Genomic DNA, 15,744 nt, shown 5'->3' with positions numbered 1-15,744 from the left:
GCAGGCATTGTTAAAAAAGTGGTATTTACTCCCTGGAGTTTACACTGTGAAGCTCTTTGCTAAGCAGAGACTACAAACTTGGTATTGCTCAAAAAAACTGAACAGGCACGTTCCTCACCGACCAAAACCCGCCACCCAAAGGTGATTCATAGAACCAGGACTCACCAGTGCCCTCATTCTGGCCTGGCACCTTTCTGTGCAACTCCAATAATTTCCACAAGGAAATTCCGATGCACACGAACAAACAAGTGTGAGCCATGACGTGTGACCAAGGGAGAGGGCAGGAGTAAAGAGATCTTTGTAGAACTCCACAAGCTAGAAGGTATTAAATTGATCAACTAAACCAGAAAAGAACCCATCCTACATTCCATCCCAGGATTTTATTGGAGTTTTATACCTCAAATAATTTTCTTTTTTTCCTCTTCTAAAGGAATGCATTGCTTCCATGAGGACGTGGGATATTTGGGCTTTTTATGTGCAAAGTTTGCTTATTATTTCAATGCACCTGACTGAACCGAACTGGAGGTGTGTGAATTCACAAATGCCAGCAGAAAGTCCGTAATAAATTCAACTACCTTTCTCAGAGCACAACTGAAAAATTTTGTGCTGTAATAAATGCACACAAACAGAAAAGACCTCATATCCACAGACGTGGAATGTGAGGAACAAGCACGCACCAAATGGCTTTATGGAAATTTAAGTCCAACTGCTCCCAAACCACTTATTTGATCAGTAAGAAACCAGCTGAATAATTCAAATTAAAACTTCAGAAAACCATGTAAAGCACTGCTACCCATATGCAGTCACCAAGCACTGCTTTCCCTTCTATTCCCAGGCCAATTACAGCTGGGCTGAAACGAAGTCTGGAACAGGGACTTTACTGAACATCATGCACCAGTTACTCACTTTGCCTTTCTTTCCCTTTGAAAAAGCTTCTGGGAGACACCCCCTTGCACCACAGTAGCAGAGAACCTGCTGAGGCCAAGGCTATCCACGTGTGCCAAACTGCTCTGTGGACAACCTTCCCTCTGCAACGTGGATCATGGATTTCTATGCATTTCGGAACCCTGAAAACGTAGGGAAAATCATGCAATTTCAGGAAAGGCAGTCCAGGTTTGGCCCTGCCTGATTTTTCTCTTGTGTGAGCAAAGGTACTAATTGTGCAATTTGAATGAGTTTTCCAGATTTCTTGGCAGCTTTCTAAATGCTAATTCACTCCAAGCTGTGAACTGGAAACACTTGGAAACACATCATGCTACCAGGTTTTACAGGCAACACCACCTCACATACCTTATTTTCCTCTTTAAAAATACTAAATTGAACATCTTATTTTCATCCTTTTTTTTTTTTAATTTACTTTTATATGTCGACATGGTTAAGAGACAACAGGCACTCATTTCAACAGGAAAGAACAGGTGGCATGAGAAGACCCAAACACTCGACAAAAAAACTGAGCAAAGATTAGAGACTATGAAAATCTCAAGGAAGAGAACACAGGAATAGCCTAGGTGGACGGATGGAAAGGTTGTCAGGAAAAAACCAACCGAACAAAAAAACCAAAACAAACAAAAACCCAAAACAAAACAAACACAAACAACAAAAAACAAACAAAACAAAAAACAAACCCACAATTATTCACTTAAAAAAATTACATATGCTGAGAAATACACCCGAACTCCCTCCTTGTTACAACAGCAGCTTTCTTCTGAGCATCCTTCTATACAAAGAAGGATTTTCGTTGCCCAAAAAATCTGAGTCCTCCAGGCAGAAGGAAAGTTGCACACTGCCTCCTCCAAAGAATGATGTACTCCTGCAGTTATCTTCTCCACAAGCCCTTCTGCGTGCCTTACCCTCCGGAGAAAGAAGCTGTGTCTAAATAATCTATGTTTGTTGAACGTACAAATGCTCCAAGTCAGTGCAAAACATGTGAAGTTGTAAACACCTTTGTACTTTTAGCTGGAACCATCAAAAGGCCTCACGGTAACCATGGCATGGCCATGAATCATACCACTGATTTTCAGTGCCCTCTGTGAGAAAATTAAATTATGCAAATCCAAGCTTTTATGAATGCCTAAGTTTAATGTGAAATTGAACATTTGCTTCAGTCAGCATCTTATTTATGCAATTATAAACCTGACATTCTTATGAAAATATACAGTTTTCGTTTTCTGCAAAGACACTTAATAGATTTGTGTACTTATTTATGCCTATGAAAGGTGAAGAGCCATTCTGTACACGGATTTATTTCCACCATCAAGGATGTTACAAACCAGAAGGGGAGCTCAAGTATTTTTCAAGAGAACTATGGGAAGTGAATTGCTGGTTATACTATTAAATACTTTCTGTAGGACTGAAAAAGAAACAAATTGGAACATCTTGTTCTAAATAAAATCCCGCATCACCGCTAGACAGCCCAACATCAGCATCGATAGTCCACTTAAAACATGCAGTAATTCAGTAGTCACCAGCAATTTAGAGATTTAGCAATTATGTTTACTGGGTAGCTACAGAAACTCTGGGGAAAGGATGATAGGTCAAGATCCCTGGCCATGCTGTGAACTGGAAATGCAATGGTCTGTGTCTTTCAAAAATCATGACACGACACCACCTTCTTCCCTCTGCTGGCTCCGTTCCCCTGTGTTCACAGCACAGCCACGCACTTCATGAGGCCACAAAAACACTCCAAGAAAACACTGTGGGAACAAACAGCTATTGTTGGCAATATCTAATACTGGTAAAGTCATCAGGAAACCACAAACTCAATCTCATGGTGCTTTTGTTCTTTGGTGTCAACTGGGGTCAATGGACTCTCTCACACTCAAGAGGTGCAAGGCACAAAACAGAGCGCACACTGACTTTTCAGATAAAAGTCTGGAAGAGCCAAAGCATTCAAATCAAGTTATTTCAAAAAAAGGAAGTGCTTCATACATCAAAACCATCCTGTTTTTCAGGTAGAATCACTGTTTTTTTCAGATTTTGGGGGAGGTTGGGGATGTACCTCCTGACCAAAACAACTCAACATCACCAATGAAACCTAAACAGGCATCTTGGTGTTACCACATCTGCTTCTTTCACTGAAAATACAGCTAAAATATTCTGTTCAGCTCCAGGCATTAGAGTGCATTTATCCATTTTTGTAAATGCTCCAACTCCTCAGTATCAGAAGATCTACGTGCAAATAAGTGACTCAAAATCAACAGACGTCTTCCAGTATTTCTAACATCCGAACAAGTTTTGGAGACAATATTTAAGTTTATTAGCACTGATCTTTAGAGGTTTCCACAGTCTTTCTCGGCTGGGAGACAGTTAACAGCTCCCGCACGGGGAGCAGCCAAGTGGTTTCCTGCTCCACTCCTGCAGAGCTGGATGCTGGAGGAAAGCCAGCAATTAGACGGGCTGGTCCCACACGGAGCAAAGAGGGGGAGGCTCCTATCTTCTGGGAACCCTGCAAAAGTTGGGGAAGTGGAAATCGGCACAACAGGAGGGGCAGGAACACGCTCCAGGAAGGCTCAACGTGGAGCAGCCAAATCAGAGGGGTGGAACACACACACACACAGAGCAGGGGGCAGAGAGGAGGAGAAGGGGCAGCAGAAGCCCGTGCCCTGCAAGGTCTCATTTGACACATCGTGCCGGCACTGACGGCAGAGGAGAAATGAATGCCACAATATATGGCCTGAGACGTGCAGACACAGACGATTAAAAGACAAAGGGACTGATCACACACTCAGATACACAAGCGTGAAATTAAATCCTGAGCGACTCCCCTGGCTGCTGGGGCCGTCCCGGTGCCCGTGAGGCGGAACACCTGCAGCCCGTGGGGCTGTGCTGTGCCCGCCGGGACTGCAGCCGCGAGGAGGAGAGGATTCTCCCGAGCCAGCACGGAGAAATCTCTTACACACAATTTCATATAATTTTAATGGGTACTGAACGCTACATGATTTCGGATGATGTGGTAAATGAATCAGCCCCCGCCGCAGACCTGCGGGCAGCGAAGGCAATGCAGTGCTGGGTACGCCTCAGCATTCTGATCAGCTTCCCATTCACTCTGTCTCAACGTATTAACTTTCCAATAAAAATTACTTGATAAGTGCCCTCAAAGGTACGATAAGGTAATGCCTGCCTGAATACCTTACTGGTGTTCATGGCTGACACGAAAACACAAAATTTTATCCCCAATCTACTTTAAATATAAAACTATTACACTATTCACGGAGATTATACCCTCGGCATTAGTGTTTAAAAGGTATCAAGCCATCAGCTATGAAAGAAAAATCCTTTAAGGTCGATATGTTACGTCTGAATGGTGAAATCATTAGTTATGATGGTAGATTAACTAGATTGGGTGCCAAACTCAGATTCTTTTAAGCTTTCTTTGAAGATGAGGGTTGCACACAAATCTGTTTTCAGCTGTTGCAATTAAAATGGTGCAAATTCAAAGCTACACACATTGCCCAGCTCATATCATTCTGACTTGCCACTCTGGATTACAGTAGCAGCTGAATTACAGTTTTAGTCCTAGTCCCTAATGTGTACAAACTCCTTAACTGAGGTACTTCAACGTGGTGCTACAAGCTAGCCTTTGGAGACAGAGACTTGACTACTGGAGTCTGGAGTAATGTCACATTATGAAGACACACCAAGCAGGGAAGTTAAAAAAAATTAATCTTATTAATGTGTAAAAAAAAATGTATGAAATCAGAAGGATACTAAAATTAGTTCTGTATCAAATCAATGTCTGCAGAAAAGAAGTTTTTCAAAACCAAAAAAAAGCACTATTTTCATGAAGTCTGCAGAGCACTGCACTTTAAAAGGGAGTGGGGGCACAGAAACATTACCTGAAGGGCTTTTGTATCATCTGTTAAATCAGAGTTAAAGAGATGAGTGATGCAAGACACTTAGCCATCTGCAAGCCTGAAGCTTCAAGAAAGCCTCACCAGAAAAAAATCAGCATCTTCATCTAGGTGCACTCACTGTACTTTTAATTGGACTATGCTAAAGAGAAGCTGGTGAGCTGGAGACACTGCAACTCCACTGTAACACATTCTGCTGAAAAGAGTTCAGGCTTCCAGGCAATTTCTTAGAACAAATGTTGCCAAATGGGCCAGAAGGGAACAAGAAAGAAGGAAGAAAAAACTGATAGATAATAAATTTAAAATATTTAACAATTGAAATATTTTGCACAATTAATATAAATAATGGTAAATTCATCTCTCTAGGCTCTTTCATGGTCAAAGTCCTAAACATAACTAGGTTATTAGCCTTAAATATTTTACCACCCTTTGACAGCAAATAAACCTAGAAATATTTCAGGCACAGCTAATCCATTTTGATAGTGCATTACTTTTAAACAGACTCCTCAGACATGGGTCTCCACATTTTGCAAATTATTTTATATCTTGCCAAAGAAGGATGAAAGTTAAAACAACATATGGTGGTCAGAAAGCATCAACAAATTGTATTCTGAATGAGGCTTCATCCTTTGATTATGCTGCAGAGATTTCTTCTGATTATCAGAGATAAAAGCCAAAATTTATTCTCCTATGACCACACAGGCAATTTTCACAGCTTTCCATTAATGAAATATGGGACTTTAAAATGACAAGTTTCTCACAACTTAAGTGAAATAACAGATACCCAGATGCTACATCTGTCAAGAGAGATATATCCCTTTCCCAGATGACAGTCACCCAGACAGTCCCTTAATTCCTGTACAGGTCTATTCCTAAAACCAACACGTGGATTTTCACACCAGTCATTCTCTGTTATTCACGTGTCTGATAGACGATGTGGTTACAGCGCCAATCCTAACAACAAGAGCATAAATGCAGAGCACAGCAGGCCTCTACAGGAACTAACCAGCAGACTGCAATTTGAAGATGAAAAATCGTCCAGGGAACACGCTGTCAAACTGTGGGGATTAAATTCACTAACAGAATTAAAAGCTCTTATCCCAAACGTGAATAGGCCAGTCACCAGCTGCATTAACCCTTGGTAACCTGTTGTGTTCAAAGCCAGGGAGTTGGGTGTAATGCAATTTTCTATTATTCCAGTGTACCAACATAAGTCCCTGAGCAGCAGAGCTGGTGTGGACAGGCAACAGAGAAGAGAATTTCATTATAGGCTTTTCTTACATTACAAGGGACGGGGTTTAAGGGTGACAAGAACGTCTCCTGCCTCAGAGCCAGCCTTATGCCAAACCAGGCCATGGACTGTGGTGCCCAGTGCCATTGGCCACTCTCCCATGGAGCAAATGCCCTTCCAAAGAAAAGCAAACCAGTCTCCTCAGCCAGGAGTTCCCACAGATCTTGCTCTCAGCCTGCCTGGCTTTATAAGGGAGATGAGCAAAGCTCATTAGCAAGACAGTAAGGCAACTTCGAGTTGCATTAATGATGCTCCATTAAGGGGACTTGGAAAAAAGAAGCTTGGGAGGCCAGGAAGACACAGATGCTGCTGGATGATAAGAAAGGGCTTGATTTTGCATTTTCATGGCTTACACTTTGCTGGCATCAGCTGTGGAAGACATGACATAACTGGTAAATTTGGACCTCTGATGTCAACTGGCATCACCTGCAGCACTTCTGCTAGGAATAAGCAGTCAGCCAGCTAACAAATAGTGCCAACAATTTCCACATCAAGATAAAACCACGTAAATTAAACCCACTGCAACATCACCCCTTCCAAGAGGACTGTGCCCTGTGGCAAAGCTTCTGCCACAGAACATGGGGAATACCCTTAGACTAAGCGTTTTCATACTCTGCTTCATGAGCTCCAATCTACCCATGTGTAAGCAACATGTCATGAAAAAAAACCCACAACAAAACAGTCTGTTGACCCCTGAAGAAAGTGCAGAAAAAAACAGCCCAGACAACTGCAATACTCCTCCAGGGAGGAGGGGCTGCTGTTCATGTCACAGTGTAACAGCGTGTGATGATGGTGACAGCTGAAGAAAGGGAGTCTGAACACCCCAGCTTCAGAAATTCATCCCCCAAACACTGGGAACTGCAGACACATCAAACCCAGCCTTGTGTAAAACCCTTATCCCACCAAACTGTTCCCTGACACTTCCCTGCGTGCAGAAATACACTTTACCTTTAAGACAAAGTTTTCAAACAGCCTGGTATTCTGGGCATCTGAGCTGAGATACCTTAAAGAAGACTAAAGCACATTACATCCTAAAAACTGGACTCCTTTCAGACACTTCTGATTTTGGTAGACAGGGAGAAAAATAATTGGGAGCACCTGAAAACTCTGTAACCTTGAAAACTCTTGGTCTGTGCATCCTTCACAGTCCCTCAGACTTCTGTTAACCATCATTATCTGCATTTCTTAAAAGGAGGAAACCTCATCCTTGTTCCTCCTCTCTCCATGCTGCACTTCAGAAGGGTTATGCCACCTCTGAATTTTATTCATAACAATGAGTGATGCAAACACAGAAATAAAACTTCAGAGCACAGGTTCACATGCAAGGCTGACCTCCACAGGAAAGCTGATGCTCTCTCAGCCCCAGCTGACAGAATCACAGCAGACACTAGAGAGGAAAACAGATAAACTCAATTCTCCAGTACCCAGAGTAACCAGAGCGAACCCAGGCAATGAAAAGCCAGGCATGGGGGCAAAATGACTCCTCACACAGCCAGCTCCAATGTCTCAGCACTATCTCCCCAAGGGCAAGCTTGAAGTCAAACTAAGAACTAGCTGAAATCCAGTGTGTTTTTGCCGAAGAGACTTGAATTCCTCATCCCAGACACACTGAGAAGGGGCCAACTTGGTCCCTTCATTCATGGTATGTTTTATCTGGGAAACGTAGAAACCACACATGTATAAATGTATAAAGGAGTTTGTACAATGAATTAAGAATGGCAAAAGGGGGTTCTGTTTCCTTCTTGCTTTACTGCAAGTACTCAAACAGTAAGGGTTTTACAACAGTAAATGCCGTGGCCAGAACCACCTGCCTCACTCTCATCCTCACATAACAGGTGCTGCAGCATGCACAGTGTTAGAAGAGCACCCTCGAACCAGCAAATAAGTGTGGCCTTAATGGAGTATTTTGTACTTCCAATTCCTTGTTTAATGCAGAATCATACCATCGTCATTTCACTAAACCCAGTAGTACTCACAAAACCACACAAACTAATGCAAAACCAGCAGTTCCACCTCTGTGCTCCAGAGCTAATTTGCTTGTGTCCTCTTGCCAGCATTTGTGTAGTGCGGTCTTCTTACATTTTAAGAATGGATCCCCCCAAGTACATGAAGTATCTTGGTAAACAAAAATGAATATCAGACTCACCCAAATAACCATAGCAAAGACCATGCAACATACACCTGCTCTGTGACTTTTGTCCACCCAGGGTGCCACCTTGCCAGACACATTCCTGCCTCCCCATAGGTAGTCTACAAATTCATTCACTCCTGCCATCATCCCATTAAAACCACCTTTGCATTCCATCAGCAGAGACAAGCATCTATCTACAACCCAGGGTCTTGTCTGCCAAACTTAGGCAGAGTCCCCAGAGGGGGGCTGTGCTGCTGTGTGAGTGTTCAGTACTGACAGCACGTGGAGTCCTCACTCCGACGCATCCCTTCAAACTCACCTGGCTCCAACTCACAGAAGCAGCAAACCCAGCATTCATTCAGTAGAAAATTCAGGGCACTGCTGATTTCAGGCACATGGAGAACACTGAGGCGCTTTAGGAAGCCAACAAGAGCTGCTCCCACTGCGTGGCATGAGATCAAACATGTTCCATTACAAAGCCTTCAGAGAAGGGGGCTCGTCAGCTAATAAAAATTCCACATTCTTTATACAAAATGATTTTTTTAACCCGTGTCCTTTGGCCCATTTAACAATTTATTGACTGTGGGAAATAAAGTGAGGCCACATCAATCTCTTCCTGGTTATTTGGTTCAGGCTCTCAAATTAATGCAGAAGGTGGAAAGCTCAATAAAGAACTATTTAAGAAAAGAAAGGAGAAATGCTCTAGTCCCACTGTGAGATATCTTCCTCTCAGTTTGCAGTCAGGCCTCGCCACCTACAGCTGCACAATCTCCTGGAGGAAAGATGGAAGAGCATAAACCAGCATTCCCCTGGACTGAGCAGAAATAACTTGAGATTTGTATCACTCTGCACTGAAACAGATCAGTAGTGCCCAGGTAGCTAGATTTAGTGCCTCCAGCATGTGACAGCAATTTCAGCCAGATCCACAAAAATTATTTTGGGATCAAACTTAAAAGCTGAATAGAACCAAGCAAACAAGCATTCATTTTTATTTGTGTAAAAATGTAGTTAATTTGGCTTATGATCTACAAAACAAGTGGGGTTTTTTCATCTTTTTTATGCTGACAGCTTGCATTACGTACAGATTTTGTTGCAAAGGGTTTCATCCACATTTATTTCCCAAAATATAAATCTAAAGTGGAAACTGACATAAATAGAGATTTTTTGTGTGTGTGTGTGCTGACTGAACAAGTTGCTAGTCTGGGATATTTGCCCCAAAAACGTGACCTACCGTTCAGAGAACTCTCTCCTTTCCTTCCAAATAAGTTGCATTGTTCAAAGCGAAAAGACACTATAAATACTACAGAGCTGATCTGTAAACTGAACCAAAACTTCCATCTTTGCTTTGCAGTTCACCATTAGTTTTTTCACCCAGACAAGAATTTTTCTGGAAATTTCCCAGCAGGAGGGTCTGGTGCCGTTTAGGATCCAAAACTAATACTTGGTTCCTCGGCCGTTTGTCTCCAGAGAATGCAATAACCATCTTGACACGGAACCTCACACTACAGAGAGAACAGCACTTAGGCAGCAAGCACAAAAATAAAAGCAGTAACAGAGCTCAGATGAAGCAAATAGACAAAAATTGCCAGCAGTGGTGCTCACTTTGTAATGATGCAGTGGTGGGATGCAGCATGGGCTGAGCAGGTACGGGGTGTCATTGTTCTTTTCTGTACAACCAATTCAACCATCTGGAGGACAAAGCTAATGCCACACTCTGTAAATGTAAATGACGATAAACCAAGAGGAGGAGAAGCAAGAATGCCTCAAAAATATTCAGCTGCCTGGCAAGCTCAGCGAAATGGGCTGATGTAAGTGAGACATTCCACTGAAGATAGATGTAAGGCTATGCAGTTGGGGAGAAATAACAATCAGTGCAGGAATGAAGTGAGAGAGTGCTGTTTAGAAAGCAGTAATGCAGAAAGACTTGAGTATTAGGGTGGATAATGAATTAGATGAAAGTTCATGCTGCAATATCACTGCAGAAAAAGGCAATTGCTACCCTGGGGCACATGCACAGAGATACTGGAAGCAATAACTCAGTTTTAGACAGTTTTTGGCAAGGCTGTCACTGCAGTGCCACATGCTGTTTGAGGCCCATTACTCAAAAAAAATAAATTCATTTTTAACAAAAAATCTAAGACCCGGGGCAGGGGAGGGAGGGATGACAAGGGATGACATATGGAATGAATCAAGGCATCTTTAACATCAACCTTGTGCCCTACTCTGTACTGGCCTGGAGAGCCAAGCCACAAGGCTGCTCAGCCCTGCCTGGCCAGGGTGTGCTCATGCTAATCCTCTCAAGTCTCCACTGCTCCACTCCACCTTCTACCTCCTTGTTTCATACATCAATTTTCATAACAAGCCTCATAAAGAGCTAGATTTTAGAGCACTCAGAAGTGTTGATCTTCAGGCAAGAAGTGCTCTCACAGCACAAGAGTGAAAGAGGAGGAGATGAAGAGCTCTGTAAAGAACAAAGGGATGCTTTCACCTTGTGGCAAGCCCCGGTGGGTGCTCAAATGAATGTCATCATTTAAGCAAAGGGTGGGTTTGAGAGGAAATGCTCAGTGCATACAAGTGTTGGAAACAACACATGATTTGCTTGAGTGCCACTGCAGATCAGCTCTGGCTGAGAACCGAGATCAGAGAGCAGGGGATCAGCAGGAGAAAGGCACACAGCCTTCCAAACCAACCTGAGCAGGTCCCACAGTGCCAGGCCAACTAGAGAGAACTCAGTCCTGGCATGGGTAGAAGACAGCTGGGGAGCTGCACATCCAAACTTTTGTTTCCCCCAGAGCACCTCGAGAGGGCTCAGGTACGGAACTCGCTCCCTTCCCACTCCGGCCTCAATCACTCTGCAACATTCCCATTCCCAGTGTTACTAATCCTACAGTTATTATAAGCACCTAAATTACTAAAAAACACAAACAAAAGCACTGTGCCTTGAAAGACCGGATGAATCCGGTGTAGAGTCCACAGTCTGACAAATGTAATTGTTTTCTTAAGGATCGCAAGAACCCTCACCAAGACTTCAGCCCACCTGCAGGAAACAAGGTTGTTGACTGCTGCAGGTTTCTCACTTCCCAAGCAGATTGCGTGGCTATTTAATTATAATACAGCTTTGTACTTAGTCCTCATTTGACTCAGAAAACCCCAGAACGGTCCTCAATACCCACAGAAAGTTTAATTACTCAAGAAGATAACTCCCCCCAGGCAAGTTAATTCCAAAATGTGCACGTGTTCCACAGTTGCTATTTCTGTATTTTATGCTGCTGCTTTTATGTTTTCACTGTGAGCTGTAACAATATTCCATCTCTTGTACAGCCAGTGTCAGTGTTAAAAAACAGATTCATCCTTTTATGCAATACTTAAAAGATTTCTTCATGGCAATATCCTCTGTTCTACTTTGTCCACAAAAAAGGAGATATTCATATCAAAACATATTCTCTTTTACTCTAAGCAATTTAGAAATACATTACAATAAGGAAATTACTTTTAAAGTAACAAATGCATGAAATATTGACAGCATATCAGAGCTTGCTCTGGGACAGCATTCATCCTATCCATGACAGGGATCTGCAAAGCTGCATCTTACAACTATGAAGAACTCCTATCAATACCGCACAGACTATCAAAACTGAGTTTTCCTCAAAAAAAAAAGCTGTTCACCTTAAAAAACGCTTTTATTGATATTCTTTTTTACATTCACCATACACACTTTGCTAGAGAAATCAGAAGCAATACTATTCACAAGAAAAACTCTTGTTGTTTTTCTTTTTTTTTACCCCCAATTCGTATTTTGTAAACAAGAAGCTCAAAGCAATCAGTTCCAGTCAGGCTTTTCAGCTTTGGATTTAAATCCTTTCATGACTCTTCAAAAAACATGTATCAAAATTTCAGGGAGAGGGGGGAGAGGACTCTTGACATCGTAATTTTCTCTGATGAACAAACTGACGTATTACAAAGAGGCACCTATATACCCAAGCTACTTGCCAACTGACAACCAAATCAGATTTGAACACAGATCTAAACTAGATATAAAAAAAGGTAACTGATTAGTAAAGTATCATCTCCTGTATGTGATTAGATTTACAGCTGCAGGAAAATAAAGACTGGTGTAGAGCACGTTCGGCAACTGATATGATCCATCTGAACACAGCATATACAAAGATCATCCTTGCCCACATGGAGTGTATCCCTCTGGTTACTGCAGAGGGAATAAATGATAAAAACATGAGATAAGAAGTTAGCTTAAGCAGATCTGCTGAATACCAAGAAACTGCAAGAAGCTTAACTTCCAACAGAGATGGCTCAAGCCATTATCCTGTTAAGATGGAAACTGGGACTTGCCAGGATTTTGGCACTCCAAAACACTATCATCCAACACCCCAAAAATATCCCAGCAAACAATTCTCATTTTCACCCCTGAAAAACACAGTACACACAGGAAAGAAGCACAGAGTCTGAGGCTTTAAAACTGAACAGCAGCAAAGGACCAGAGTCAGCCTCAGCTGGACTCAGCGACAAGACTGAGCCACAGGGAATGTGCAGGAGGTGCAATAACAGAGAAACAGATCCAGACTCAAAGAGACAGAGTTGAAAACCAGTCTGACCAGCAACTTGCTACAGGGACCAATGAAGATCCCTCAAACTGCTCTGGGACAGAACTGTGGGAGATGTGCAGCTGGGGGGGATGGAGCAGGAAGCCTGAAATGCTTCACAGAAAGAATGTGAAATGCTCAGACACAGCATGGTTGGCTTGAAGATGACAGTCAGGTGGCAGGTGTGACAGAGTCAATTGGGGACAGCCTCTCCTGGCTCCAGGCAGCAGGAGCAAAAGGGCAGAAACCTGGGACTGCAGAGCAGCACTGCCAGGGCAGACTGGGGACAGGGCAACACAAGCAGCAACAGAAACATCACAGGGACTGGTGTTGCACTGAGGGCCAAGTACTGTTGAAGTTATCACTGAGTATCCATCATCATCTGCGATGGCACTCATTTCCTTATCAGTAACCCACTCTGTAAGTCTAAATACTACCATAACAACAAAAAGCCACAGAGCAGGAGGATGCTATTGCAATTTTGAGCCACTCCCCTGCAGCAGAGCAGCGTTAACTGCCAAGGAACCAAACCCCGATTTAGGTGGAAACACTTCATTTGAGAATTTTATTTTAAGTGTAAATTTATTAGAGCCCATTAAGCAACATGTAATCAATACCTGGTCCTTATTTTCAGTATAGGTAAGGTAAGGAAAAAGGGGCTTCCCAGGTCACAGTAAAGAATATATCAAGGCGGGAGGAAAGAAATCCTTGAAAGAGCTGCAAGTTCTTAATTGCCATTGAGGTCTAAGGCAGTTGAGATACTCAGCAGACTCTGCATTCATGCCCCTTAGAATTAGCTAAGTGAGAAGCTGTTACACACACAAACACGGTGTCATTCACAGGCAAGGGTCTTGGGTTGATGTAAGTTTATTTGTACTATATAAAAGCCAAGGGAGAGTCAAATTGAGATTTAATATAATTTTGTTCCTACTCCACTTACACACAACGCAGATCACATTTACAGGGGGGAAAGGGGGTAGGAAAACCAAAAAAGTAATACTTTTTTTTTTTTTAATTTACATATGAATAAATACTATAGATTTTTTTAAAAATATATAGTGATGCCAGAATATGCTAATAAAAGGCTGGCACTATCGGAAATTTGACTCCTTGAAAATATATCTACTTTAATTTGCTTTTTAAAAGAATGACTATACTCTAGTAAAAATCTGCAATTTCCAGCCAGCTACATTAATATTTCAACTTGGTCAAATTATTCTTCTTAAAAAGTTTCTAATAAAGTAGCACTTGCTGTGTGTCTTTTAATAAGATTACATTTCTATTTATGACGTTATAATACGTTGTATTAAAAACAAAAGAAAGATTACCATGGGAGGAACAGAGACGTCTTCCTTCATTTTAAATTTAATTTAAAGTGGAGGAAAAGGATTTTTCTTTTAAATTAATATTTCCCTTGCAGTGTTATGAATCCCAGCTTGTGCTACTGAATGAGAAGCAGGAAAGGAAACTTCATCATTTTTATGCAAACTCAAAGAAAAGGCGAAACTAAACTTGACTAAGCCTCACATATACCTGTAAGCTAAAAACTTGTATCTTTGCATGGGCTAGGGGTAAAGGTCCTAAGCCAAGATTCACATTCCTCCTGCTGAAATAGAGCATAACAGGTAGGTTCTATTGCTCTGTATTATTATATCCATCCTTATGGTAGATGAAGTGCAGAGCAAGGGGGCAGAATCCATCCTCAAATGAGCTGTGCCAGTCAGAGGAGAAGCAAAACACCTGCAGTGCCTGTCCATCCTACTCACCCCTTCCACCTGGAAGGAAGGCGTGTATTGCCTGAGGTGCCAACAGAGGAAAACTTTCCATACCTGTCAGATATTTACATTTTCTGGTGCTGGAGAAGGAGAACAACAGGAACATGTTGGAGCTTAAGGACAATGGAAAGCCTCATCCTCTTGCTCCCATCATGTCATGGAGGTTTCCCATCACAGCCAGGTGAAACTGCTGAACAGTGTTACCACAGTATTTTATTTATATTCTTGAAAAAAAAAAAACAATGTCCATGATATACACTATTGCAAAGAAATGACCTTTGAATAGCCACGGTCTTGGACAGCAGGCCACAAACATGCTTCACAGGTGGCGGGGAGGGTGGGAGAAGTCCAGGACAGAAAAGGATGTTTTTCAGATAGCTCTTTACTGGTCCTTGACAGTCAACAAATTTATAACAGATGTGCCTCATTCTTAGTGTGGAGAAATGAGTGCTGGTAACTGTTATTGTCAGGACAAATCAATTGGAGCCATATGTCTGCAGCAGCTGACAGCATCATGAAAATCTCGAGCAACACACAGACATTAGGATGTTGCAGAAAATAAGAGCTTTCCCATCGTGTAAAGGGCCTTGGGGAGATGCCTCTCTTGGAGATAGGTTTGTAGGAATTAGCTTATGTATTTTGATTCTTTCAAATGCTTGATTGTATGCGAGACTTTGCCCTCTCTTACCTATTCCCCAGACAGTAGATTATAATTAACAGGAGGCAAAATGCTACAAATTAATCATAGGACACATCTAATTAGGATTCTTATTTTACCTAGATTAAGCAGGAAGCTGTCACAACATAAAACAGAAGTTTCCTAACCTTCTCTACTACCCTCAACAAAATGTCAGCTATTATTCCCAGTGATAAAACCCAAGGGACAACTCACAGCAAAAACTTAACTGATGACAAAAAGGAATAAAATGCTAAGAGCCCGTTCTAATAAAGAAAAGTTATGCTTCTAGAGCAATTCCTCCCACAGTGCATCTCCTAGATTTTTCAGAATGCCAAGTGGTTATCAAATAGCTGCACTGTGAGATAGGAATAGACATAATGGAACAGATCCATGGCCCTCTGTATTTTTGGCCAGTATGCT

The 15,744-nt window shown here is 42.1% G+C and overlaps 1 protein-coding gene across 1 annotated transcript in view; it reads right to left on the bottom strand.

Annotated features, from left to right (window-relative positions):
• The window catches only part of PTPRG (protein tyrosine phosphatase, receptor type G), a 396,402-nt gene that overhangs the window by 310,551 nt on the left and 70,107 nt on the right, over positions 1-15,744 (bottom strand). The window lies entirely within an intron of this gene.

This window comes from Empidonax traillii, unplaced genomic scaffold (assembly GCF_003031625.1).
Source record: "Empidonax traillii isolate 1590-97213 ecotype Southwest subspecies unplaced genomic scaffold, ASM303162v1 scaffold104:size2570737, whole genome shotgun sequence".
In the NCBI taxonomy this organism is placed as follows: Eukaryota; Metazoa; Chordata; class Aves; order Passeriformes; family Tyrannidae; genus Empidonax; species Empidonax traillii.
Note: the sequence above shows the minus strand (reverse complement) of the source record. Positions and strands in the feature narration are given on the sequence as shown.